Source organism: Chiroxiphia lanceolata, chromosome W (genome assembly GCF_009829145.1).
Source record: "Chiroxiphia lanceolata isolate bChiLan1 chromosome W, bChiLan1.pri, whole genome shotgun sequence".
Lineage (NCBI taxonomy): Eukaryota > Metazoa > Chordata > Aves > Passeriformes > Pipridae > Chiroxiphia > Chiroxiphia lanceolata.
Genome location: NC_045670.1, coordinates 13,616,802 through 13,644,245, shown reverse-complemented (window position 1 = coordinate 13,644,245; position 27,444 = coordinate 13,616,802). Strand labels below are relative to the sequence as shown.

General features: G+C 44.6%; 1 pseudogene; it reads left to right on the top strand.

The window, feature by feature from the left end:
- Positions 1–801: 801 nt before the first annotated feature.
- LOC116780020 lies at positions 802–22,062 on the top strand (annotated as a pseudogene).
- The last annotated feature ends 5,382 nt before the right edge of the window (positions 22,063–27,444 follow it).

Here is a 27,444-nt window from a genome sequence, read left to right as displayed (position 1 = left end):
GGGCCAGACAGGCAGGAGCTGTTGGAGGACTCCCTGGTGTGGGTCTGGCCTCACCGGGAGGAATTGGGGTCTCCGGAGGAGTTGACTCGGGGCCGGCGGGAGCGAGTCTTGTCGGTATAGCCAATAGAACAGAGGCTGTTGGTTTAACCGGAGTAGGAACAGTGGTGCAGATAAGGTCTGCTTTTGTTGAAACTGCTTTCAGCGCAGCAGAACAGAGCAGGAGTTATGCAGATGCTGCGGGGCTAGCTAACTCAGAGATAATATCTAGTTTGGTCGCAACAGGAGTAACAGTAAGAGAGACTCCTGACCCCAGGGGGGGCAATGGAAGCGGGACCTCCCCTGCCTGTTCCAGTGAACGTGGAGAGAGCAACCCCTTGCCCGTAGCCTTGCAACTGCCGGCAGTTTTGCCGGAGGAGACGAGGTTACCATGGTAACAGCAGAGGTGAGCGCGGGAGTAACAGAACAAGTGAGAACTAAAGTTGATAGTTGTATCAGTGATGGGATAAGAACTATAGAGTCTGAAAAGTCGGCTTTTACTAGAGTTGCTTTTGGTAACATCTGTTGTGGAAACAAGAGAGATTTTAGAGATCGCGGCGAAAGTGCCGCGGGAACCACAGTGCCAGTGTAGTGATGGCGGCAGGTGTAGGAGTCACTGACTCTGATGGTGGCAGTAAGGTGAAAGTGTCGGCCCCAAAAGTGGCAGGAGCCCCAGGTGTAGGTGTAGGTGTGTTTGTGGAACCGAGAAACCCAGCACCGCAGATGGGTGCAGAAGCCATTAATTCTATCGGTAGCAATAGCGATATGAGAACTGTAAAAACGGAGCTGCATGCCCTGAGTGCAGGAGAGACCCCAGAGTTTGCTGCGAACACAGCAGACTGTACTGCTGTAGTGGCAAAGACAAAAGAAATAAACTGGTCTAAAATCTATGAGGTCAGACAAGAGACAAGTGAGTCACCCACAGATTTTTTGAATAGACTGAAGGATGTCATCAGGAAATATACTGACATTGACATAGAATCAGATCTGGGAAAGAAACACCTAGTATACTTGTTTGTGGGACAGTCTACAAATGATATAAAGAGAAAACTGCAAAAGGCAGGTGGCAATGAAAGAGATATTGATGAATTACTAGATATAGTTTGGACAGTGTATCAGAATAGAAAACAGAAAGTGAGTACGGTGGGTGGTGAAGCAATTGTAAGAACAACTGTTACCACGACAACGGAGTTGGCTGACGCTGTGAAAAGAAAGGTGTTGCCTGTTTCTGGTACTGTGAGAATGCGCGTAACAGGGCAAAACCAAACAAAGTTTGTCCCAGCTATACTAACAGGCGAGAAAGGAGGAGAAGACCCGGGGACAGAGAGAGCGAGACTCGAGCAGGAAGCGATCCCGAAGTCTAAGACCGTGGCTAGCACAGTGAGACGGGGACAGGTAAAGCTAGTCCCAGTTGTTCCTTTAACTAATGAGAAGGCTTTGATCCCTGCTAGTGTAATCCAAGCAGGGACTGCAGACGCGAGTACTGTGAAAACTATAAAACTGTTGGGCGCGGCAGCACAAGAGAAGGCTGAGGCCACTGACTTTGCGGAGGTGACGGGACCCAGCCTTACCCCTACTATTCCGAGAACTGCCCTAGGCATAACAAATGCGACCAGAGATCGAGTCATAGCAGAGGCACTGGGAGCTTTGAGAAAGGTAAGGGCAAAGCGAATAAATGAGACTGTAGGACCTCCCCCGCTCGTACTGGTTGGCGTGGGGGGGGTGACCCTTTCCCCTGGAACTGCTGATCCCACGCAAACAGCTGCGGTGGGTGCGAGTGTTGTAGAGATGTTAAAACCACACTCAGACACCAGTAATTACCAAGAATACTACAAACATAGTATACACCACAAAATTAGAAATACTATTACCAACATGATGAAGCAAATGGTGAGTGTTCTTTCTGTGAAGAGAGGGGACACTAGAAAATTATCTAGGTCTGAAAAGAAAAAACTAATTTGTCCCCAAGAAACAAAACTAAAAAAGAAACTATCTATTGACCCCTGCGTCCTCTGTATTTTAAAACTGTCACAGGCTCATAACCAGTGAATGAATATTTCTACCCTAACTCAGTAAGGGGAGGGGTACTATTTTATTTTAAATATAAACTAACAATGTGTCAGAAGTTAACTGTTTACAGATAGTCTGTTCCAGCAAGTCGTACCTTTAACCGGTCTCCTGAAAGCTGTACCACCAAAATTCAAACTGAGAGTCATGGAAACAACTTTTGTGCAGAAGTAGACAAATGTCTTAACTGCAAATGAAATACACCAGAACCAAGAGTGAGTAGACAAGAATCCAACATAAAAACCTTCTGACACAATTGAAAACTGGAGCTCAGTGTACGTTAATGCCCTCAGGACATGTGGGACCAGAGACTATTTCCATTTCTGGGGTGACAGGAGGGTCTCAAGAGTTGACCATGGTGGAAACTGAGGTGAGTTTGACCAGGAAAGACTGGCAGAAACACCCCATTGTGACTGGTCCAGATGCCCCATGTATCCTGGGCACTGACTATCTCAAGAACGGGTACTTCAAGGACCCCAAGGGACATAGATGGGCTTTTGGAATAGTTGCTGTGGAGATAGAGGTGGCTAAACTGTTGAACTCATTGCCTGGTCTCTTGGAGAGCCCTTCTGCCGTGGGGTGCCAATTGCCACCAAAATAGTGCATCACCAGCAGTACCGGACGAACCGAGACTCTGTGATCCCCATCCATAAGATGATCTGTGAGCTGGAGACCCAAGGGGTGATCAGCAAGACCCATTCACCCTTCAACAGTCCCATCTGGCCCGTGCGTAAGTCTAACGGAGAATGGAGACTGACTGTGGACTATCGTGGCCTGAAAGAAACCACCCCACCGCTGAGTGCTGCTGTTCCAGACGTTGGAGCTCCAGTATGAGCTGGAGTCCAAGACAGTGAGGTGGTACGCCACTATTGACATCGCGAACGCATTCTTCTCCATTCCCTTAGCAACAGAGCATAGACCACAGTTCGCTTTCACCTGGAGGGGCGTGCAGTACACTTGGAACCGACTGCCCCAGGGGTGGAAACACAGTCCCACCATCTGTCACGGACTGATCCAGGCCACACTAGAGAAGGGTGAGGCTCCAGAACACCTGCAGTACATTGATGACATCATCGTATGGGGGACACAGCAGAGGAGGTTTCTGAGAAAGGGAAGAAAATCATCCAGATCCTCCTGGGAGCCGGATTGACCATAAAAAAGAGTAAGGTCAAGGGATCTGCCTGAGAGATCCAGTTCCTGGGGGCGAAATGGCAAGAAGTCATCAATAAGATCACAACAATGGCCCCAATGACCAGCAAGAAGGAATTGCAAGCTTTTCTGGGTGCCATAGGTTTCTGGAGGATGCATATCCCGGAGTACAGTCAAATTGTAAGTCCTCTCTATCTGATAACCCGCAAAAAGAATGATTTCCAGTGGGGCCCTGAACAGCAACAAGCATTCGAACAGATTAAAAAGGAGATTACCCATGCTGTTGCTCTCGGGCCAGTCAGGACGGGAACAGATGTGAAAAATGTACTCTATTCTGCAACTGGGAATAAAGGTCTCTCCTGGAGCCTCTGGCAAAAGGTGCCTGGCGAGACCCGAGAACACCCACTTGGGTTCTGGAGCCGAAGCTAGAGAGGATCTGAAACCCACTACACCCCAACAGAAAAGGAGATCCTAGCAGCTTATGAAGGAGTACAAGCTGCCTCAGAGGTGATTGGCACAGAAGAACAGCTCCTCCTGGCACTTCGACTACCAGTGCTGAACTGGATGTTTAAGGGAAAGGCGCCCTCTACACATCATGCCACTGATGCTACATGTAGTAAGTGGATCGCTCTGCTCACGCAGCGCACCCATATTGGAAATCTGAATCGCCCTGGGATCCTAGAAGTCATCACAAACTGACTGGAAGGTGAGAGTTTTGGTCTAGCAGATGAAGAAGAGCAGGTGGTACGGGCTGAGGAAACCCCAGAATACAATAAACTACCAGAAGAAGAAACACGCTATGCCCTTTTCACTGACAGTCCCTGTCGCACTGTAGGAATGAAACGTAAATGGAAAGCAACTGTATGGAGCCCCACCCGACAGGTTGCAGAAGCTACTGAAGGGGAAGGTAAATTGAACCAGTTCGCAGAACTCAAAGCTGTCCAGTTGGCACTGGACATTGCTGAACTGGAGAAGTGGCCAGAGTTTTACATCTACACTGACTCGTGGATGGTAGCCAACGCTCTGTGGGGATGGTTGGACAGATGGAAGAAGGCCAATTGGAAACACAGGGGGAAACCCATCTGGCAAGACATTGCTATCCGGGCAGAGAAGTTGATTGTGAGAGTCCTCCACGTAGACGCCCATGTGTGCAAAGACCGAGCCAATGAGGAGCATCGCAACAATGAACAGGCAGACCGAGCTGCACAAGTCAAGGTGTCACAGGTGGATCTGGACTGGCAGCACAAAGGAGAGTTGTTCCTAGCACGGTGGACCCATGATGCCTCAGACCATCAGGGCAGAGATGCCACCCATAGATGGGCACGAGACTGAGGGGTGGACTTAACCAAGGCCATTATTTCCCAGATTATCCATGACTGTGAGACCTGCGCTGCCATTAAACAGGCTAAGAGACTGAAGCCCCTATGGTATGGTGGACGTTGCAGTAAGTATAGATATGGGGATGCCTGGCAAGTTGATTGCATCACACTGCCACGAACCCGCCAAGGTAAGTGCTATGTGCTCACCATGGTGGAAGCCACCACTGGATGGCTGGAGACGCATCCGGTCCCCCACACCACTGCCCGAAATACCATCCTGGGCCTTGAAAAACAAGTCCTGTAGCGACATGGCACCCCAGAGCACATCGAGTCAGATAATGGGACTCATTTCAGGCACAGTTTAGTTACCACCTGGGCGGAGGAGCATGACATCAAGTTGGTGTACCATATCCCATACCATGCAGCAACTGTGGGGAAAGTTGAACAGCATAATGGACTCTTTAAAACTACCCTGAAGGCATTGGGTGGAGGGACATGCAGGCACTGGGATCAACATCTAGCAAAGGCTACATGGTTAGTCAACACCAGAGGCTCCATCAACCGAGCCAACCCTGCCCAATCAGAATCCCTTCACACCATGGATGGAGACAAGGTCCCAGTGATTCACATGAGGAGTATGTTAGGGAAAAAGGTTTGGATTAACCCTGCCTCGAGCAAAAGCAAACCCATTTGTGGGATTGTTTTTGCCCAAGGACCTGGTTGCACCTGGTGGGTGATGAAGGAAGATGGAGAAACCCAGTGTAGACCTCAAGGGGACCTTATTTTCGGGTGAACTGGCTGTAACTCTGTATCTGACTCTGCAGATAACTCTGTGTCTGTATCTGTATTTGCATCTACCTATTAGTGGATGTGTACATAGTTAGAATAATGCATGTACGTATGAAGTTCAAAGACTTAATCTGATAAAGTGTGGTAGCATGGGAAAGAAAAATTAGGGGTGGATAATGTTATAGGTTATAAAATCCCATAGGGGAGTTTTTCTTCCGCTGCTCCACTGTAAGAAAAAAACGGAGTGAGGGGAAGGGAGTCATTTAGCTTTACAAAAGATCTGGCTGAATTCCTAGCTAATGACCCATCAGAGGCTGGGGGGAGAGGGGAGGAGTTTTTGGGGGGGTTGCTGGCACTCCTCAGAGGGGAGAGGGGAGGCTGCCGAGTTCGCTCTGTAGAACGGAGGTAGAGTCTGTGTGCGGGCATTCTTTGGAGGAAAAAAGCCCTGGAAGCTGGGTTTTTTCCGGCTTCTCGTCCTGGTGAAACCGATCACTGGTCTCGACTGGCTTTGCACACTGCCTCGTGACCCCAGCCGAAGCCTACTGTGTTTTCATCAGAGAACTCGGTGCTCACTGAGGGAGAGAGAAGAGGAACCTTGAGACACTGTCACCTTGGAATAACAGTTAGTTCCGTTGGGGGTGGACTGCTTTTCTTTTTCCCCTTTCCTCCATTGGGGGAAGGGTCCCCATTTTCTTTTTTTTTTTTTTGTCTTCTCCCAAGACCACCCCCCAGATCCCCTCCCCGCGTGGTGACTGCCAGAGTCCAACAGCGCCCCTTGCAGGTCACCACAGGGTACTGCAGGTTCTACACCTCCAGCGATCCAACAGCGCCCCCTGCAGGTCAACACAATGAACTGCAGGCTCTGCACCTCCAGTGACCCAATGGCGCCCCTGCAGGCCACAATTAGGACTGCGCTAAAAGACAGAGAAGTATTCAGACCTTTTTCTTTTGTTTGAAGGGGACTTTTGGGTACAGGACTATTGTCTAGTTTTTTTGTATTCTGTCACTTTTCTTACCAACATACATATATCTTTTAATAAAGGGTTGTTATTTCTTTTGAAATGAGTGCATGTTTGTGAGGGATGCGACTCACAAACAACTGGTAAGTGGGAGAGAGAGAGAGGCAGGCCTTGCGACCAGGTCCTCTTCTTCCTTCCCCCCACCTTTCCAGCCAAACTTCAGAAGAGGGCTGTTTTTCCCTTTCGCTGTTTAGTGAGAGTAGATGCGAGGCTCAACATTGGAGCAGAACCAAGTGGACGGGCTGGAGGAGGTTTGATTGCTGGGGAGAAAAATCCCAGGCAAGAATTGGAGACAGATCCCAGAGAGAGAGAGGGGTCCGGAGGATGTCGTTGCAGTGATTTAAATGGAGGACAACCGAAAACCCGAAGGAGGAATCAACATTCCAGGACACAGATGCTTGATAAGCTGAACTACACTGCAGCAGCCTATGAACCGAGGTATGAGAGAGAGAGAGAGAGATCACACAGCAGCAGAAGAGCAAGGACTCAAAGCTACTTTCTTGGACTTCGTAAGGAGAAAGGACTTTGGCAAACAGCTGAAGGTTGGTTAGGGAGTGTTCAGGAGTCCAGAACACTCCCAAGACAGAGACTGCATTACATATCAGTCTTGGAAGGCTGGTCCTGGACTAAAGTTAAAAGGAGGGACTTGAAAGGACTGACAGACAGAAATGTAATATATATATATATAGCTGTTTTTAGTTTGTACAGTATATTTATTTGTGTAAATAAATGTATGTACTTCCCCCTTCCCCTATAGAAACCTCTATCCTGAAAGTTTCTCTCTGGTGTTAGGATAAATTGTGGGAAAGGGTGGGGGAAAGCCTGGAAATTGGATTTTTGCATTTCTAATGTGCCTCAAACTGACACATTTTTTGGTGCCGTGACTCGGATAATCTGATTGGCTGTGGGTAGAAAACAGACTTGTTGACATAACGAAGAGAAACTTTCAGACATAACAAACTGTACCACTGTTGATAAGGTAGAGCCTTAGCTGTAATGTAAGTACTTGATATAGAGTTAAGTTCATAGTAATGTTGTGCTAATGTACAGTAGAAGGAGTTGTATTTCATTTTAGGTTATATGTTAGTTGTAGAGTATTGGAATTGTTGTGATATATGGTTTTTCACAGAAGCGGGGGGTGGAAGTTGTCATGGTTTGAAATTGGCTCCCCTTGAGAGTTTGAGGGGGCTCAGAGGTGATTGGGTGCCAGGGCAGTGTTCCCTGGAGAACCAATCACCATCCATGTTGTTCGCTTCTGCTGCTCACAGTGGAGAAGAACTCTCAGCTTTCTCAGCTACAGATACTTAGTCCAGTCTTACACTGTTCCAAGTCTCTGTAGCCCCCTAACTGGGGGCTGGGGGGGGACCAGCCCTCAGTGGGGCTCCTGCTACTTCTCTTCGTGGCTCTACAACATGGCTACTTCGGCAATGTACATGTGTACAAGTAGATAGATGCACACACACACAATGCCATAATTGACATCTGAAGAAAAAAGTTAAGAATAATACTAAAATTGATGAAAAAATGTTAAAACTTCAGATTGATTTATGCCAGATTATTTGTTGTCTTAAAATATGTACATGGAGATTGTTTTGATATGTGTTTAAATTTCCCTTGAAAATACAACTGATAGAAAACAATGTAACAAACATAAAACAAACAAAAAAAAGAAAAAAAGAAAAAAGAAGGGAAAAAAGGGAAAAAAAAAGAAAAAAGGGTAAAAAAGGAAAAAACAAAAAAAGAGAAAAAAAGATGCAGCCACTACGTTTTACTCCTGGTGGCGACCTGTGGGGAGGCATAGCCCCCCCCTCACCTCCCCCGCCTTCTTCCCCTGCAACTGTTCAGAACTGTCTCTCCTAGTAGGGATTAGTGGGCGAGAGGCTGGCTAAATGTTTTCAAATTACCTAGCTGATTTTGTGGAGAACATTTCTTTTTCCTTGCCAGCAAATAAATTGTTGCAGGAGATGGTGCAATTACCATTAACTGTGAACGTAATCTTATCATCTGTACCTATCCCAGGTGCAAGAAATGTGTAGTCTGTATTAAAAAACATACTCTTAAAACAAAAAAAGGGGGAATATGACACCCCAGTAGACAAAAGTTGTATTTGCCCTTAATTTTTTGAATTTGGATCAATAAGTATTGTACAAAACCCCACAAGAAGATACTCAATGCAAAGGTCCTATCCAGTTGTTAGCATGGGGAAGGGGGTATGTGTGTGTTTTGTCTTCCACAGGACCCTGCTGGCTTCCAACACATTTGGTAAAACCTTATCATGAGTTGGACAGACCTGACATGCAATCCTGTTCTGTGAAAGCAGAAGCTGTCCTTTAAAGACTCCCAGAAAGAGACCGATGAATGCTGAGCAGTGCAAACCCTGTCTGGATGCTACATCATCATTGGATGGCTAATTGCTTTTATCATCTCTGCAGTAATCATGGCAACTACCGCAGCCATAGCTACTGCTGCATTGGCCCATTCAGTTCAGGCTGTGCATACAGTGACCAGTGTATTGGGTAATATGTCAGCATCAATAGCAGGTTTTTAAATAATTTGTCTGTTTTTAATATTTCAAGTCCCCTGGAAGGGTATAGGACAAACCTGAAGACAAGAAGTCCAGACCCTGGCCCTCTTCGCAGTGAACCCTGCATGTCAAAACAAAAAAGGGGGAGATGTGGGAACAATCTGAGTCAACCTGCACCTGCGTTCATTTAATTAGAACCAAAAAGGAGGGTTGACCTTGACTGGTGTTTTGACAAAGACAGTGCTGTGTTCTCAAAGTGGAACACTGCTTAACGGTCTGCATGGTCTGCATGGTATTTACCGTGACTGAAAACAGTCATAACATTATACGAATGTGGATGGGTGGAATCAAAACACCAGTTTAGCAAGATCCTGGGAATTCTGGTTAACTAAAAGACAACACCAGGTACTATTTACAAAAGAATATGAATAAAAGGGCGTAGTGGGTTTCTGTGGTTGGGTTTTGGTGGCGGGGGAGGGGACTACAGCGATGTGTTGGGTCAGGAATATCTGATGACACTGTAGAGATAGAAAATGATCTTAACCAGAAACCATGGAATTTAAACAAAGACAAGGAAAGCTTGTTTACATTTACTCCCCGAGATTCTTACACCATCTTTTAATTAAACAGACTTGCAGGTTCCATGGTAAATCCCTTTATCATCTTTTTACCCCATCTGCCTTGTGATTGTGATAAAGAAATATCTGTTTAGCTGTTTGAAGAAAAATATCTTCCTGTGTTTCCTGGACCCTTTAATCCTAACTATGAATGGAATGTTTGCCCCTCTTTCCCGAAACCCTATTGTCTCAGTTTAAGGAGACTGAAGTGTTTTGCTAAGGAGGATGAGTTATGAGGTAGACCAAACTACTCTCTCTCAGCAATTGCAAATCCAAAATTAAGAGGCTCCAATCGAGGAAGTGTAAATATAAATAATTTTCCTTAGCAGCCCCAGAGTAGTTTCTTTTTCTTTTCTTTTTTTTTTCATTCCCCTCCCCTCCTTCCCCTTCTCTCTGGGGAACTGAGCAGAGACTCTGTAGATACCTGGTGTTCGGTCAAAGTAAACAACCACATTCCTGACCCTGAAACCTGGGACGACTGCCAAGGGAAAATTGTTTATAGAACAACTGCCTCACTTATCTGTTTGTTGTGCTAACCTGGGAGCATATAACAAAAACAAGGCAATTTGCCCAGTTCTAGTGGGTATCCCTGTAATTTTACTAACAGTTTTGATAGGATGTGGAACTTACCCCTTAAAGGGCATAGAAGGGGAAAACAATTTTTTTTCCCTTTTTAATGTTGACATAGAAGGCCTGGTAATGAGGTAATGAAAGCACCCACAATCCTTACTAATCCTTACTTGAGTTGTCTGGCTAGATTACTGCTCATAACCAATGCTCTTAAAACATTATGGGGAGTGGGAAGGTAGTGTTGCTTTTGTTGCCTTGTGCTAGGACAAAACCAACTTCGAGAGAGAATTTACTGGGATGTTCTCTAAATGGGCCAGTTCCTGTGTGGCAAGGGATGTGGATGAATTTAGGCAGGTTCTAACACCCCCTGTTTCTTGGGACTTCACACCAGAACAAGTATTCAACTCCAACAAACTGACATGTCGTTTGATGGAAGGCTGCCTTGCCTACCCTGATCAAAACCAGCAACTTCTCACCCTGTACTGGGGCCTGACCTGTGCCTATTGAGCTGCAGTTCAATACTCTAAAAAGACTATGACTGAGACAGGGACCCAAACCACGACATCTGAGGTCACTATTGCCTCTGTAGTGAAAAGGAAGACATGGGTAAGGAGATATTCAGGTCTACCTCTGTGATTAGTAAGGGAGGAAGAGGAAGAAGGAGAAGGAGGAGAAGGAGAAGGAGAAGGAGAAGGAGAAGGAGAAGGAGAAGGAGAAGGAGAAGGAGAAGGAGAAGGAGAAGGAGAAGAAGGAGAAGAAGGATCTACCTCGCCTGTGCCTCCAAGAGAAGAAGGGGAGGCAGGACAAATAGCCAGTGATCCATCAGAGGGAGGGGGAACACTTCCATGTGAGAGAATCAGAGAGGAAATTAGACAGGAGAGTGAAGTTATCCGGTCCCTGAGCCCATCAGAACTTCGGGACTTGCAGAGAGATTACAGCCGCCAGCCTGGTGAACGAATTCTTACCTGGCTGCTCCTATGCTGGGATAACAAGGTTAGTAGTCACCTGTTAGAAGGTCATGAAGCACGGCAACTAGGATCTATTGCCCGAGATCGTGAAATTGAACAGGAAATTGGGAGAGACTTATTAGCAGTCTTTGGCTCCAGATCCTCGTCACTGTGAGAGAGAGGTACCCATTTAAGGAAGATCTAATGAGCTCTCCAAGAAGGTGGACTACTGCAGAGAAAGGAGTACAGTACCTGTGGGAATTGGCCATGCTAGAAATCATTTATTGTGACCCAGGAGATCACCACTTCCTAAATCCAGAAAGTGTCTGTCTCAGTTTAAAGAGACTGGAGTGTTTTGCTAAGGAGGATGAGTTATGAGGTAGACCAAACTCTTCTCTCTCAGCAATTGTAAATCCAAAATTATGAGGCTCCAATTGAGGAAGTATGGAGAAAGGAAGACATAACAACCCTTTATTAAAGGATATATGTTTATTGGAAAAAACAGCAAAAGAACACAAAAACAGCTAAGCAATAATCCTGTACTCAAAAGTCCCCTTCAAAAAGGAAACAGTCTGATACTTCTCTGTCCTCTAGTGCAATTCTAATCGTGGTGAATCACTAGAGGTGCAGAGCCTGCAGTGCACTGCGTTGGTCAGCAGAGGGCACTGTTGGATCACTGGAGGAGCAGAGCCTGCAGTTACTTGGTGTTGGTCAGCAGGGGGTGCTGTTGAGTTCTGGTGGTGGCTGCGTGGGGACCCCGGTGTGAGGGAGAAGCCAAAAAAATGGAGATTCCTCCGCCCTCCGAGGAGGAGAGGAGAAAAGAAGGGCAGTTTCTTTCCCACTAAACTCACGTTTCTGTGGCTGGCTGTAGACAGGACTCTCCCATTATTTGCGGTTGGCTGTAGACAGGACTCCCCCTCTGTTTGTCGGTGAGCACAAACTCTCTGATGAATTCTGAGCAGATTCGAGCTGAAGACAGGGCAAACCAAGGCCAGAGAGCAACCAGATGACCAGGTCGAAAGCAAAATGACCTCAAAGTTTTTCCAACACACACACACATCTTGCCTCCAGTAAGGCAAAAAGTGAAGTGTCCTCCATTTGTAAGGAGAGGAGGAGAAACACTCCTCCCCCCTCCCTGCAGTTTTTTAGAAGGGCTCTCAACCAGGAATGCAGGTCTGCTAGCTAGTTCTTTCATACAGTTAATTACCCCTTCCCCCTCCTTGTTCAAACTCTTTCTTTTACAGTGGGACAGGGGAAAGGAAAATTTCTGCATGGATTTTTAGAACAAGTAAACCTATGACAGTGTCTCTTGCACGCTACCCATGTGGAGAAAAGTAATTCAAAGTGCCCCTCAATCATATGTTAACTACCTGATAACAATATATCATCCAAGGATGACTGAACCAAATGGGGATATGATGTGTGCCTGGATACGGAATATAGCAGAAGGTATGGAAACCTCCTCACTCTCCCTGGTCAGCAAGTTAGATTTCAGAGAAAGCTCCGATCTCCGACACCACCAACCCTAACCCTAACTCTAACCCTCTCCCATACTGGGGAGAGGATGGAGAGGCCTCACGAATGCCCCAAATGTGAGAACTGCAGCAGAAACAGCCTAAGAAAGCGATCTTGGTCTCCTCCTGCCCCACCCAGAAGGAAAGGAAATCCCAAGAGCAGGTCATGTGGTGAACTATGGTTCTTTCTGTGTGACCAGGGGGAAGACATGAAGAAGTGGGATGGTGAACCTACCTATAAACTTGAAGCTCGGGTATGAGAATTAAAAGGGAAGAAACCTACGTCCACATAGTTGATGCAGAGGTCCCAGAAAGAGATCAGTGACCTTTGAGATGCAGAAAGACTGAGGTCAATTCCTGTGATCCTGGTGAGGGGACCTCTGATTGTGCAATGCAAGGATCAGACAGTGAATACTCTGACCAAGAACAATAGAGAGGCCCTGACTTTGACCAGGAGAAGGAAAGGGATGATAGGGTTTACTGGACAGTGTGGGTTCGATGGCCTGGCATATCAGATCCGCAGAGATACAAAGCTTTAGTAGACACAGGTGCACAGTGCACCTTGATGCCATTAGAGCATAAAAGCACAGAGCTCATCTGGATTTCTGGAGTGACAGGGAAACATCAAGAATTATCAGTGCTAGAGGATGAAGTGAATTTAACAGGGGACAAATGGGAAAAGCACCCCATTGTGACTGGTCCAGAGGCCCCTTGCATCCCTGGCATTGATTACCTCAGGAGAGGATATTTCAAAGACCCAAAGGGGTATCAATGGGCTTTTGGTGTAGCCACAGTGGCTACAGAGAAATTTAAACAATTATCTACCCTGCCTGGCCTATCAGAAGATCCTTCCATTGTGGGATTGCTACAAGTCAAAGATCAACAAGTGTCAACGGCCACTAAAATAGTGCATAGACGACAATACTGAACAAACCGAGATGTTGTGATCCCCATCCATAAAATGATCTGAGCTGGAAAGCCAAGGTGTGGTCCGTAAGACTCACCTTTCAACAGCCCCATCTGGCCTGTACATAAGTCTGATGGAGGATGGAAGCTGACTGTGGACTATCATGGCTTAAATGAAGTCACCTCACCATTGAGTGCCGCTGTGCCAGACATGTTGGAGTTCCAGTACAAACTGGAGTCCAAGGCAGCAAAGTGGTACTCTACCAGTGATATTGCAAATGCGTTCTTCTCCATCCCCTTAGCAACAGAGTGCAGACCACAGTTCACTTTCACGTGGAGGGGCGTGCAATATACCTGGAACCAATTGCCCTGGGGTGGAAACACAGTCCCACCATCTGATATGGACTGATTCAGGCTACATTAGAGAAGGGCAAAGCTCCAGGACACATACAGTACATTGATGATATTATTGTATGGGGGGACACAGCAGAGGAAGTTTTTGAAAAAGGAAAAGAAATCATCCAGATTCTCCTCAAAGACAGTTTTGCCATCACAAAGAGGGACCTGACAAAGAGATTCAATTCTTAGGGGTGAAATGGCAAGATGGACATTGTCAGATTCCAACGGAAGTCATCAACAAGATCATAGCAATGGCTCCACCAACTAACAAGAAGGAAACACAAGTTTTCCTGGGGGCTTTAGGTTTTTGGAGGATGCATATCCCTGAATACAGTCTAATTGTGAGCCTTCTTTACTCAGTGACCCTTAAGAAGAATGATTTCCAAAGGGGGCCTGAACAACAGCAAACCTTTAAACAGATTAAGTAGGAGATTGCACACGCCGTGGCACTTGGACCAGTCAGGACAGAACCAAAGGTGAGAAATGTACTTTATTCCGCAACTGGGGGTAAATGGTCCCTCCTGGAACCTCTGGCAAAAAGTGCCTGGTGAGACCCGAGGCTGACCACTCTGTTTCTGGAGCCGAAGCTACAGGGGTTCTGAAGCCAACTACACCCCCACAGAGAAGAAAATCCTATCAGCTTATGAGGGAATACAAGCAGCCTCAGAGGTGATTGGCACAGGAGTACAGCTTCTCCTGGCACCCCGACTACCGGTGCTGAACTGGATGTTCAAAGGAAAGGTGCCTCCTACCCATCATGCCACTGACAGTACATGAAGCAAGTGGATTGCTTTGATTACACAGCGTGCCCGAATCAGAAATCATAACAAATTGGTCTGAGGGTGGAAATTTCAGTCTGGTCGATGAGGAGGAAAAAGAACACGTGAATCAGGATGAAGAAACTCCACCATACAATCAGTTACCCGAAGAGGAAACACGTTATGCTCTCTTCACTGATGGTTCTTGTTGTATTGTAGGGAAGAAGTGGAAGTAGAAAGTAGTTGTCTGGAGTCCCACTCGACAAGTGGCAGAAGCTACTGAAAGGGAAGGTGAATTGAGTCAATTTGCAGAACTCAAAACCGTTCAATTGGTCCTGGACATTGCCAAATGAGAGAAATGACCAAGGCTTTTTCTCTATACAGACTCATGGATGATAGTCAATGCTCTTGTGGGTGTGGCTGGATCGGTGGAAGAAGATTAATTGGAAGCATGGAGGAACACCTATCTGGGTTGCTAATTTATGGCAAGACATTGCTGCTCGGGTTGAGAAGTTCACCGTGAGAGTCCACAGTGTAGACGCCCATGTACCCAAAAATTGAGCTAATGAAGAACATTACAACAACAAACAAGCAGACCGAGCTGCACAAGTCAAAGTGTCGCAAGTAGATCTAGATTTGGCAGCATAAGGGAGAGTTGTTCTTAGCTCGATGGGCACATGATGCTTCAGGATATTAGGGTAGAGATGCCACCTATAGATGGGCATGAGACCAAGGGGTGGATCTAACTATGGACACTATTTCCCAAGTTATCCATGATTGTGAGACATGTACTACCATTAAACAAGCAAAAAAAGGGAAGCCCCTATGGTATGGCGGACGTTGGGATAAGCATAGATAAGCATAGAGTCTTGGCAGGTTGACTATATCACACTGCCACAGACCCGCCAAGGTAAGCGCTATCTGCTCACCATTGTGGAAGCAACCACTGGATGGTTAGAGACTTATCCAGTACCTCACGCAACTGCCCAAAATACCATTCTGGGTCTTGAAAAGAAAGTACTGTGGCGACACAGCACCCCAGATCGCATTGAGTCAGACAATGGGACCCATTTCAAAAACAGTTTAGTTATTACTTGGGCAAGGGAATATGGAATTGAATGGGTATATCATATCCCATATCATGCACGAGCCACTGGAAAAGTTGAGTGATGCAAAGGATTGGTGAAAACTACTTTGAAGGCATTGGGTGGAGGGACTTTGAAAAATTGGGATCAGCACCTAGCAAAGGCTACATGGCTAGTCAACACTAGAGGTTCTGTCAATCAAACCAACCCTGCCCAAACAGAGCCCCTTCACACTGTGGATGGAGACAAAGTCACACTAATTCACTTGAGAGGTATGTTAGGTAAAACAGTTTGGGTTAACCCTCCCTCAATTAAAGGCAAACCCATTTGTGGGATTGTCTTTGCTCAAGGACCTGGACACACCTGGTGGATAACGAGAGAAGATGGGGAAACCCAGTGTGTGCCTCAAGGAGATTTAACCTTAGTAAAAAAATAATTCGTATTCTGAGTTATATGTTGCAGGAAATGAGACACCAATGAGGAAGACCTGAACTAAGCTGATGTTGGTGCTCAACGATGAGACCACCGTAGAAGACAAGACCCCTAAAAGCACGGGATGTAGGCAAATAATATGGATATGAGTGTGAACTAAAATGGTATGGAATAAGGGGTGGAGATTGTAGTGGGTTTGTGTAGCTAAATGACATTTCCTTTCCCCAGGAGGAACAGGATATTCCATACTGTGTTACGTCAGCCCAGATATATAAAGAGACGGAAGGACGAGAGTTCTCTCTTCTATTCTGGGCACTGAGCAAAGCAGTTTCGGGTCAGTTCCTCTGGGGGGAAGAAAGGCATCGGTTGTGTGGGAAGTATCTTTATTTTTAGTTCTTCTTTGTATGCATATTTCTTATAGTTTTTTCTGTCTTTGTGTAAATATAAATAATTTTCCTTAGCAGCCCCAGAGTAGTTTCTTTTTCTTTTCCTTTTTTTTCATTCCCCTCCCCTCCTTCCCCTTCCCCCTGGGGAACTGAGCAGAGACTGTAGATACCTGGTGTTCAACCAAAGTAAACAGCCACAGAAGGTGCTCCAGGTGCTGGAGGTAAGGCCCCTGCAGCCCGTGGTGAAGACCGTGTTGGAGCAGGCTGTCCCTCTGCAGCCCATGGAGGACCATTGGGGTGCAGAGACCCACCTGCAGCCCATGGAGAATCCCATACTGGAGCAGGTGGATGCATGAAGGAGGCTGTGATCCCATGGGAGGCCCAAGATGGAGCGGGGTCCTGCTGGGGACCTGCAGCCCATGGAGAGGGAAACCCATGCTGGAGCAGATTTTTCTTGGGTAGGACTTGTGGCCCTGTGGGGGACCCATGTCAGTACAACTCATTCGTGAAGGACTGCACCCCATGGAGAAGTGATCCACAGGACAGCAGTTTGGGAAGAACTGTTGCCCGAGGGATGGACTCATGCCAGAGAGGTCCATCAAGGACTGTCTCCCATGGGAGGGACCCCATGGGAGCAGGGGAAGGACTCCTCTGCCTGAGTAGCAGAATCAACTGACCCTAACCCGCATTCCCCGTCCCCCTGCACTGCTGAGAAGGAAGGAGGGGTGGGGGAAGGTGTTTTTAAGATTGTTTTATTTCTCACTCTTTGTCTCTTATCCTGTTAGTAATAAATTTAAGTACTATCCCCACTTTGAGTCTATTTTGCCCGTGAAGGTAATCAGTCACTGACCTCTCCCAGCTCTTATCTCAACTCATGAATTCTTTGCTGGTTTTTTTTTTCTCTCCTCTGTCCAGTTGCAGAGGGAGAGTGAGAGAGTGGCTTTAGTGGGTACCTGGCATCTGGCCAGGGTCAACCCACTACAACGGGAAACGGAGAAAGAGATCTGCAGAGAAATCCCAAAACTGAATTGTGTGTGCAGTCCCATTTCTTCATCACCAATAAACTGTTTGAAGGAGGTAGAACCCCTTGATGTAGTGAAATGTTTACAAAAGGTTTCAGTAGAGAAAAGAGTGAATGCTCTAGGGAGACGAGGATGGTTTTTGGTGGCTGCATATTGAAAACAGCATCAACAGAGAGAACAGAAGGGTAAGGATAAGATTGATTTGGAGAAGTAAATAGGTGAATTGCAGGGGAAAATAGTGATGTTGCAATGCCAAAATCGACTATTAATGGGCAAGTCAGATACTTATCAAATAGTAGTGTTGCCTTAAGTTTTTTTTTTTGGTTTTTTGATTCTTGATTTTTAATTTATGGGTTTTAGAAGTAGTTATGTAGATTTTAGAAGCAGCTGCATTTATTGTCTCACCCTTTAGCACAGTAGTTACACATACACCCAACCCTCTTACCCGATTCCATATTCCCCATATCAAGTCCCCCTAAATTCCAGTAGCATATTTAGTCTTCTTTTCAAGGTAGGCCTTCATTTTGTTTGAGAACATCTGCTCCCTGGCCTGGACCACCAGATATCACCCAGAACTTTGGACAAGCTCCAAGGACAGTGTGCCCTGAAGAAGATGAAGATGAGGAAGAAAGGGTCCCAAAACGCCACCAGACTCAATTCCCAAGGGGCAGGTTGTGGGGTGGAACAAGGCAAAGGCCAGGGGGTGGACAAATCAGGGATTGGATGGACATTATTATAAAATTGTAACACTGGGTCGGGGGGCAGTGCGCGTGCGTGACTTGTAACCCCAGAGCCTGAAAGGCTTCATTAAAACCTTCCCTTATCTTACCTCCTATCTAAATTGCCCTGGAGTTTTTTTTCTCCTGAATCTTTTAGGTAACAGTAGCAGAAAAAGTGGCTGTCTGGGTAGGTCGATATAAATATTGAAAGCGAAGAGGTCAAGTAAATAGGAAAAAAGTGCATGCTGTGATTGCGGAGGCAGGGACAGACTGGGATCCTGAAACATGCGATGGAGATATCTGGGATTCAGTTGATTTAGACAGTAGTTTGGAGGGTGAAGTGTTTCCTGAAACAAAGCCAGTAGTATAAAGGAAAGTGGAAGGTGACCCTAATGGTTATCCAGTGATGCATGTCATAGAAGATTTTACTCAGTATGAAATTAATGATATTATGGATAGATTTAAAGAAAAACCTGGACAGTCTTTAATTTCCTGGCTAGTTAGGCCGCTGTTACACTCTGGATTAAGCTATAAGCTACCTAGAGTAGTTACATTTTTATTTAAGACTTTTTATAAGTCTTTTGGTTTGTTATAACCTCTAATTAGAGTCTGGAGAAAGAGTCACACACTCTTCAAGAGAAATTCTTTTAATTTAGTGAGAAAAATAAGATATTTTGGCAAAAGGTTTTTACAGGAGTAAAATACAACCAAGAAAAAAGCATTTCACTAAAACATTCAGCACAAAGACCCATTCCACAGGAAACACCCACTAAAACGATCAATATATTAGTTTTAGTAAAACACAATTCATTGGTTTTAAGTTACCCACAAGAGAAGGAAAAGAGTAAAAGAAGAAAACAGATTAAAAGGAATAAAGAAAGAGAGAAGAAAGAGAGAAGGAGAGAGAGGAAAGGAAAAAATGGTTACTGACAAAATCTGATGGTTCACATGGATCAGGCTGCAGGAGAGACGAGAGGGAAGGAGAGAGAGAGAGAGAGACTGCGTGGAATCTAGTGTATTTATAGAGTTCAGTTTCCCCTCCCAGGCAGGATATCTGGTCAGTGCCTTCCAGGCCAGAGTGAGGTGTGCTGTAGCCATTCGCAGGCTGCAGGGGTGTGGTGTGGGCAGGCTACCAGGCAGGTCTGCCTTGACTGACAGCCCAGCTACAGGCCTTCAGTGATGCCATGTGCTGCATGGGCTGCAGGCCTTGCCTTCAGGCTCTGCCATGTCACTCAGCACAGGCCTTATGTGTAGACCTTACCATGTATCTGCAGGTCTACACTCAACCCTTCCCCACATGCACACACACAGTGAGTTGGTTCCAACCCATATCAATAATTCAGTGAGATTCGGATCCAGCATCTCACAGTTGCATGATCTTGGGGCTTCTGGGATTAAATTAGACTTGGAAGATAGTAAGAAGTTTGTAATGTTAAGTTCTGATTTGTTTGTTCAGGACGCCTTCCAAGGCACAGTTGGAGAGACTAATTTGTTGACTGTAGTGGTGGAAGGTTGTAATAGGAAATACCCCATGGAAGGGGAATGACCTGGTGCAGATTGGCCTTGGTATACTCTATGGGATTGTATTCAGCGTATTAAGGAGGAAGGAATGAAGACTGCTGTTTCTATAGGGGATGCAGACACCATACTGTAAAATGCGGTATCAGCTCCAATTTGAAATAGGATTATTAAGACTGCTCCACATGCATTTAAAAGTGACTTTACTGATAAATGAAACAGGAAACTCCATAGGAGAAGTCATAGAAAAAATCCAGCAGTTAGGAGATTTGGGGGAATGGGGACCCAAACAAAGTGGGAGAGGTGATAACAGGAATGGTGAGGTGAAAGAAAATCTGTTCTCTTGAAAGGAAATGTTTACTTCCTTGTTGAAAGATGGGATGGCCCGAGATAAGATTGATGGGCTCCCCACTAATGAGATGTGGAGATTATATAAGCAGCGTGGGTTGAACAAACCTGTTAGAAAAGTAAAGACCATTGTCCTCACGTGGAGCTTCAAATTTAGAGGAAAAATAGGTCTTGTCAAATGATTAATGCCCTTGTTGATAATTTACAGTAACCCTAAACAGTTTAAAGGACAAAAAGTTTTGATTACAGGATTAGGTAGCAAACAAATTGAAGCGGTACAGACAAAAATTGTGATGAAAACTGGCAATCTGACAGAGCAAACTTATTCAGTGATGACTGTTCCTGTCCCTGAATATATAATTGGAATTAATATTTTAAAAGGGCTGACCTTACACTTACCTGATGGTAAGTATCAATTTGGAACCAGGACATATATATCAACTCAGCCAGTTATGAAAGCTAAAATGCCTCTGGTACAAATCCCACCTGTATTAGATACAGAAGTGTTGAAACCAACAATCACTGCCTTTAATAATCCTATATGGTCTATTAAAAAGAGTGATGGAATGTGGCAAATGACAGTAGACTATAGGAAGCTTAACAAATATACCCCACTGCTAACAGCTGTGGTACCAGATACTGACACTTTAATTGAAAAAATACAGTGACACCCTGGAACTTGGTATGCAGTAATTGACTTAACTAATGCTTTCTTTACAATACCCATTGCTGAGGAACATTGGGATCAGTTTGCTTTTATTTGGCAAGGTAGGTAGTATACATTTATCTGCTTACCTCATGGGTGGCTCCATAGTCCCATCCTCTGCCATCGAATTGTGGCAGAACACCTGGATGAATTGTCATTGCCAGAGATGGTACAAGTGATACATTACATTGATGATATAATGATTCAGGGAGAAAACGAGAAGGAAGTACAAGAACAATAAGACAATATTGCAGCATATGAAAAGGGGTGGTAAATTAATCCAAACTATATTCAGGAACCTGCCCAAATTTTTAGGAATTCAGTGGCATCGGGTCATCAGGAAGTATTGCCCAGGGCTAGACAGAAGATTTTAGATTTTGTTGCCCCACAAAACAAGGTGGAAACCCAGTGGTTTATTGGCCTATTCGGCTTTTGGTGACAACATATTCCTCATTTGGGGCAAATACTTGCCCCATTATATAAAGTAACACAAAAGAAATATGAATTTGAGTGGGGAAATGAGCAACAACAAGCATTTAAAACAGTTAAATGAGCAATTCAACAGGCTCTGGACCTCAGGCCAATACAAGCCAGAGAGATGGAATTTAATGTTTCTGTAAATGATAATTATGCCAATTGGAGCCTTTGGAAGAAGCAGGGTAGGAAGAAAATGCCTTTAGGATTTTTGAATAGGAAATTACCCAAAGCCAGACAGAGATATTCCCCATTCGAGAAGCAGCTATTGGCATGTTACTGGTCTTTATTGGAAACAGAACAAATGACAATAGGGCATGATGTGGTACTAAGACCTGAAATCCTGATAATGCAGTGGGTAAAAAGTTCACCCAAGGCGCACAGGAAGCCAGCATAATTAAATGGAAATGGTATATTCAAGACAGACCTAAAGTAGGGGTCGGGGCAGTAGCAACGGTTCATTAAAAAGTTGCCAAAGGCCCTGTGAATGAACCAACAAATGTAGATTACTTAGTGAGCAAGAATCACTGGTAAAATGGGGAAAGCCCCTAGACCGACTGACAGAACAAGAAAGGAAGCATGCATGGTTTACTGATGGGTCAGTTAAATATTTTAGTGGGAAATGTTTTTGGAAAGCAGTAGCTTATAACCTGTCCCAGAATAAGTTCCAAGTTGTCAGGGTTGACAGCAAGCCTGTCAGCAGCCTGACATTTATTGACGAAGCAGTGGACATAAACCGGATTACAGTATACCCCTGAAAGGAGGAGAACACAACATGCAGAAGAATGTGGGCAACTTTCAGACAAGAAGAAGATGGAAGACAGAAATGGACTTCCTGTACTTTTTACAAGTCAGGATGACTCGACAAAAACTGTGTTTACTAGTTTGCAACCAATCCTGGTGTGTGCATACATGAAAGTACCAATGGCAGGTTGACATGTGGATGGCCTGATGGCCTGATCTATGTGTATCAATAGCAGGATGACGTGTATAACCTGATATATGCGAAACAGGAGGTTAGGCCCAAAAGAGTTAACTAAGAAATTTGGGCCTGATAACAAGTTACCAACATCCAAAACGATCTGTGCTCGTTCTGTTCTACTTAATGGACCAAAAACTTAAGAGAATAGTACAAGAACATGTAATAGGCCTAGAGGCAATAAATTAGAAATACAACAGGATCAGGTAGACATTTGAATAGGAGAAACAGGCCTGGAGCCAGGGCTTTTTCCAGGCTTCAGTGAGCGGGTCAAGAACAATGGAAGAGGAGTCAGGCTGAGGAAGATGAGTTAAAGCCCCCAGACCCACCAAAACTGAGGGCCAAGAGAAGCACCGCCCCAAGCCCCGCCTGAGCTCCACCTATACTCCGCCTATTATTAATATGCATAGACAGATGTTGTAATCACTTGAATATGCATTTAATCACATCTGAAGATTGTATAAAAATGCTGATTTTGTGTGAAGCCTTTGAGCAAGTTTGTCCAGCGCGAGCTGGCTTGCTCCCAACGTTGAATAAACAAATACCTTGCTGCTTAAAGATAAAAAAGTCTCTGAGCAGGTTCTTGGACCGATTTTTCGGATTCATTTGGCGACCGCGGCAGGACACCTTCTCCACCCGGCTGCAGAATCCCTCGGAGGACGGGACCCCCTTGGGCGCCCTCGGGTAAGTCTTTTTACCCGAAGGGGCTCCCTTCTTCGGTGGCTTCTTGCGGGGGCTGGACAAGAACACTGCCTATTGATAAAAGGTATTTGTATCTGGTTTTGTCTGGTTATTCTGGTTCTGGAAACCCATGAGTCGAGGCGGGACACTGTCTCGCAGGGAACACGGGAGAGGACGCTCTCCCGGGGGAATATCCCCTCTGGTCTGGTCTGGTTTTGTTTGTATTTGGCCAAATATTGTTATTGTGTACCTGATACATCTTGCTTACCTTGAAACATCCAGGAGCATATAGTTAAAGGTATTATCATGCTAAGAGTTACTATATGAGAGGTAGTGCTGAAAAGTTAACTATAAGCACATCAGTTTGGATAAGACCTAGAATTAAGATCTGTCAGTTTTGCAACTGTTAGTTATATGTATGAGCCTTGTGTAACAGATGTAAGGTTTACCTCCCCGACAGACAAGGCTGGGTCAGAACCATTGTGCATATTGCAGAAAAGAGGGACACTGGAAGCAAGAATGCCCTGAATTAACAAGTGGAAATACAGGCATAGGAGGGGCTGTTGTTGCTTACAGAATACTGAGTGAAGGGGGGAGCCGGCAGGCCAGTGCCTAGGGGACCTACTGGTAAAAATTAAGCTAGGGGAACAAAAAAGAAGAATTAGATTTTCTAATTGATACTGGGGCTACATTTTCTGTTTTGAATTAATACCTAAAAGTGATAAATATGTTTAAGTCGTGGGTGCCACTGGCCAATCAGAAAAGCTTTCTTTTGAACAAAATTGGAAAACAAATGGGAATGCATCAAGTTTTTGTATTTACCAAATTTATCCAAACTCGTATTGGGCAGAGACCTACTAGAAAATCTGGGAGCTGTAATAGAATTCAAACAAGGTAAAATTGAACTTAAGGTAAAGGAAGAACAATTAATAGCAGCTCTGAGTTTAGCAATGAGCTATGTGAAGCCAAGCCAGGGTAATTCAAATGTCAATCAAATTTTAAATCAGGTATACCTAGGAGTTTGGGCTATTGAAACACCAGGAAAGTCGAAAAGGGCAGCTCCCATTGAAATAGAATTATGGCCAGGAGTAAACCCAGTAATTAGGAAGCAATATGCACTGAGACTGGAAGATAGAAGAGGAATTGAACCAATAACAGATAACTTTTTGAAATTAAGGCTTTTTGTAGAGTGTGAATCAGATTTCAACACCCCAATTTTACCAGTCAAAAAGCCAAATGGAACACATAGGTTGGTTCAGGATTTAAGAGCAGTAAATAAAATAGCTAAAATATACATGCACCTGTTGCAAACCTATAACAATATTAAAAGAAAGTGTAATTTGGTTCACAGTATTAGACTTAAGAGATACCTTTTTCTGCCTTCCCTTAACACAGGAAAGTCAAAGGATATTTGCCTTCAAGTGGGAAAATCCCACCACAGGAAGGAAAACTCAGCTCATTTGGATAGTGTTACCTTAAGGGTTTGAAAATATTCCCACAATTTTGGGAATTAATTAGCTAAAGAATTGGAACAATGGCAGTCACCACCGGGAAAGGGTGTACTTTTATAATATGTGAATGATCTATTGATTGTTACTGAAAAACAAGGAGAATGTGTTCAATGGACAGCTAACCTCTTAAACTTTTTGGACTTAAATGGGTATCGAGTCTCTCAACAGAAAGCACAGCCGGTGCAGAAACAAGTGGTGTACCTGGATTACAAAGTATCTGAAGGACAATGATCACTGGGGACAACTGGAAAGGAAACTGTCTGCCAGACACCGAAACCACAGATGGTGAGAAACCTTCAAGCCTTTCTAGGAATGACAGGTTGGTGTTGTTTATAGATATATCAGTATGGGCTAATTGCAAAACCTTTATATGACCTGCTGAAAATCACTAAGGGCAACCTCATCTGGACCCCCGAAGCAAGTGGAGCCTTCAAACAACTGAGATGAGAACTCATAAGGACCCAAGCATTGAGATTGCCTGACGTAAGGAAACCCTTTTGTTTGTTCTCGCATGAATGGCTCTGGGGGTCCTGGCTCAGCAACAAAAGAACAGTAGCCTACTTCTCCAAGCAATTGGATGAAGTAAGCAAAGGATGGTCCACCTGCCTAAGGGCTGTAGCAACAATGATCACAAATATAGAAAAAGCCAGGAAATTTACAATGGGAGAGAAAATGACTGTGTTAGTGTCCCACACAGTATCTACAGTACTGGAACAGAAAGGAAATCATTGGCTGTCACCCTCCCAGTTTCTGAAATATCAGGTAATCCTGGCTGAATCAGATGACATAACCATTCAGGTGACTAACATTGTTAACCCAACTTCATTCCTAGAAGGAAGAATCTCGGTTGCACCTGTCACGCACGATTGCCTGGAAATCACTGAAGCAGTGTACTGCAGCTGTCTGGACCTTAAAGAAGAACCACCCCTGGATGCAGAAGACCGGTTTACTGATGGCAGCAGTTTCATAAGACAAGGTATGAAGATGGTTGGGTATGCTGCGACCACCACTACTGAGGTAATCAAATCAAATCCTTTGCCTGCAGGAACCTCAGTCCAGAAAGCAGAACTGATGGCTCTCATTCGAGCTTTAGGATTGGCAGAAGGAAAACAAATTAACACCTGGACTGACTTCAAATATGCCTTTGGCACAGTTCACACTCATGGAGCAATTTGGAAAGAAAGAGGACTTTTAATTCTTCAAGGAAAAGTTGTAGAATATACTGAAGAAACTCGACGATTATTAGAAGCTGTACAACTCCCCTCTCAGGTGGCAATTATGCACTGCCAAGGACACCTGAAAGGTAACACTGTCCTGGAAATAAGAAACAGAAAAGCTGATGCAGAAGCTGAATTAGCTGCTGCAAGAAGTAAAGAACTACCAGTAACAGCTTTAGTGCTAGAAGAACTAGACACAGATCAACAGGTAGAATATCAAGAAACAGATTATAAGTGGATACATGAAAATGAAGGTAAGGTGTCAGACAATGGGTGAGGTTAACTAAAAACAGGTCAGTTAATACTATTAGAGAAATTAGTGTGGTAATTTGTAAAAGTAAAACATGATAAAACTTATTGGAGCTTAGACTCACTCTATTAGCATTTAAGGACTAGAGTAGCAAGACCAAATTTATTTACCACAATAGAGTAAGTCACATCTCAATGTGGACTTTGTCTGAAATGCTGGAACAAAAAATACACCAAAGGGCAATAAGTAAAGGGCATTTCCCAGGTGAAATTTGGCAAATTAATTTCTCTGAGCTCCCAAGAAAAGGGGGGGTCCTGTTATCTCTTAGTTTTGACTGACACATTTTCTGGATGGCCTGAAGCTTTCCCATGTAGAAAAAAATGAATCAAAAGGAGTGGTTAAAGTCTTGTTGAATGAGATTATACCACGGTTTGGAATGCCTAAGAGCATCTCTTCAGATAGAGGTTCACACTTTCGTGCATGAATTGTACTAGCAATAAGTAAAGCACTAAAAATCAACTGACAACTGCATATGCCCTACAGACTCCAGGCAAATGGGCAAGTAGAAAAGATGAATCTAAAATATGTCAAGAAACAAATTTTCATTGGTATCAAGCTTTACCTATTGCTTTAATTAGGCTAAGGGTCAAGCCAAGTCAAAAGAGACACTGAGTCCATTTGAAAATCTGTTGGGTAGACCCTACATGATGCAAACTGTGAATAGTGAAGCTTTAGATCAAATCAGTAATCAGTATGTATATGATTATGTTGTGGCTGTAGGGAAACAATTGCAGAAAAATGCTATAGTGGTGTTAGAACACCAACCCAAGCAGCCTGATTGTAAGTTACATCCATTCAATCCTGGTGATTGAGTATACGTTAAGAATCTTTCAGGAGATCCACCACGAGAAAAGTGGGATGGACCCTACCAGGTGCTGATGACCACCTCCACAGCGATCTGGGTGAAAGAGAAACCCACGTGGATCCACTACTCTCGAGTCAAGAGGGTTCCAGAGGAAGCATGGACCTCGGGAGAGGAATCATCTACTATCAAGCCTCCTCAATACTGATCTTTGGACTGATAAGTACACCGGTGTTAGATCAAACCCTTACCCAGAACTCATTATGGTCTCAGGTCTATAATGGGGTCTCTGATCTATTATTTTATTTACAACCTGATCTTCTGCCTCAGCCAGACCAAATTAACCAATACAATGCATCTGTTATAGTCCTCCAACGAACAAGGGTACTGAGTAATTGGTAAAATCCTGGTACCCCATACAGTGCAAGTGTTTTAATAGACACAGATTAGATGGTCACCCAAAACTGACGTTACTGTGAAATGTAATTAGTGGCTGATCAATGTTGGCACACCTTCACTCTAGATAAATCAGTTTCTGTGATGTGTCAGTGGACATTCAAGGAAGGAAATATAACCAGGAGATTTCCAACCAGCAAATCTCCTACCACCCCATTGACTAAGACCACCACCACCTTCTTTA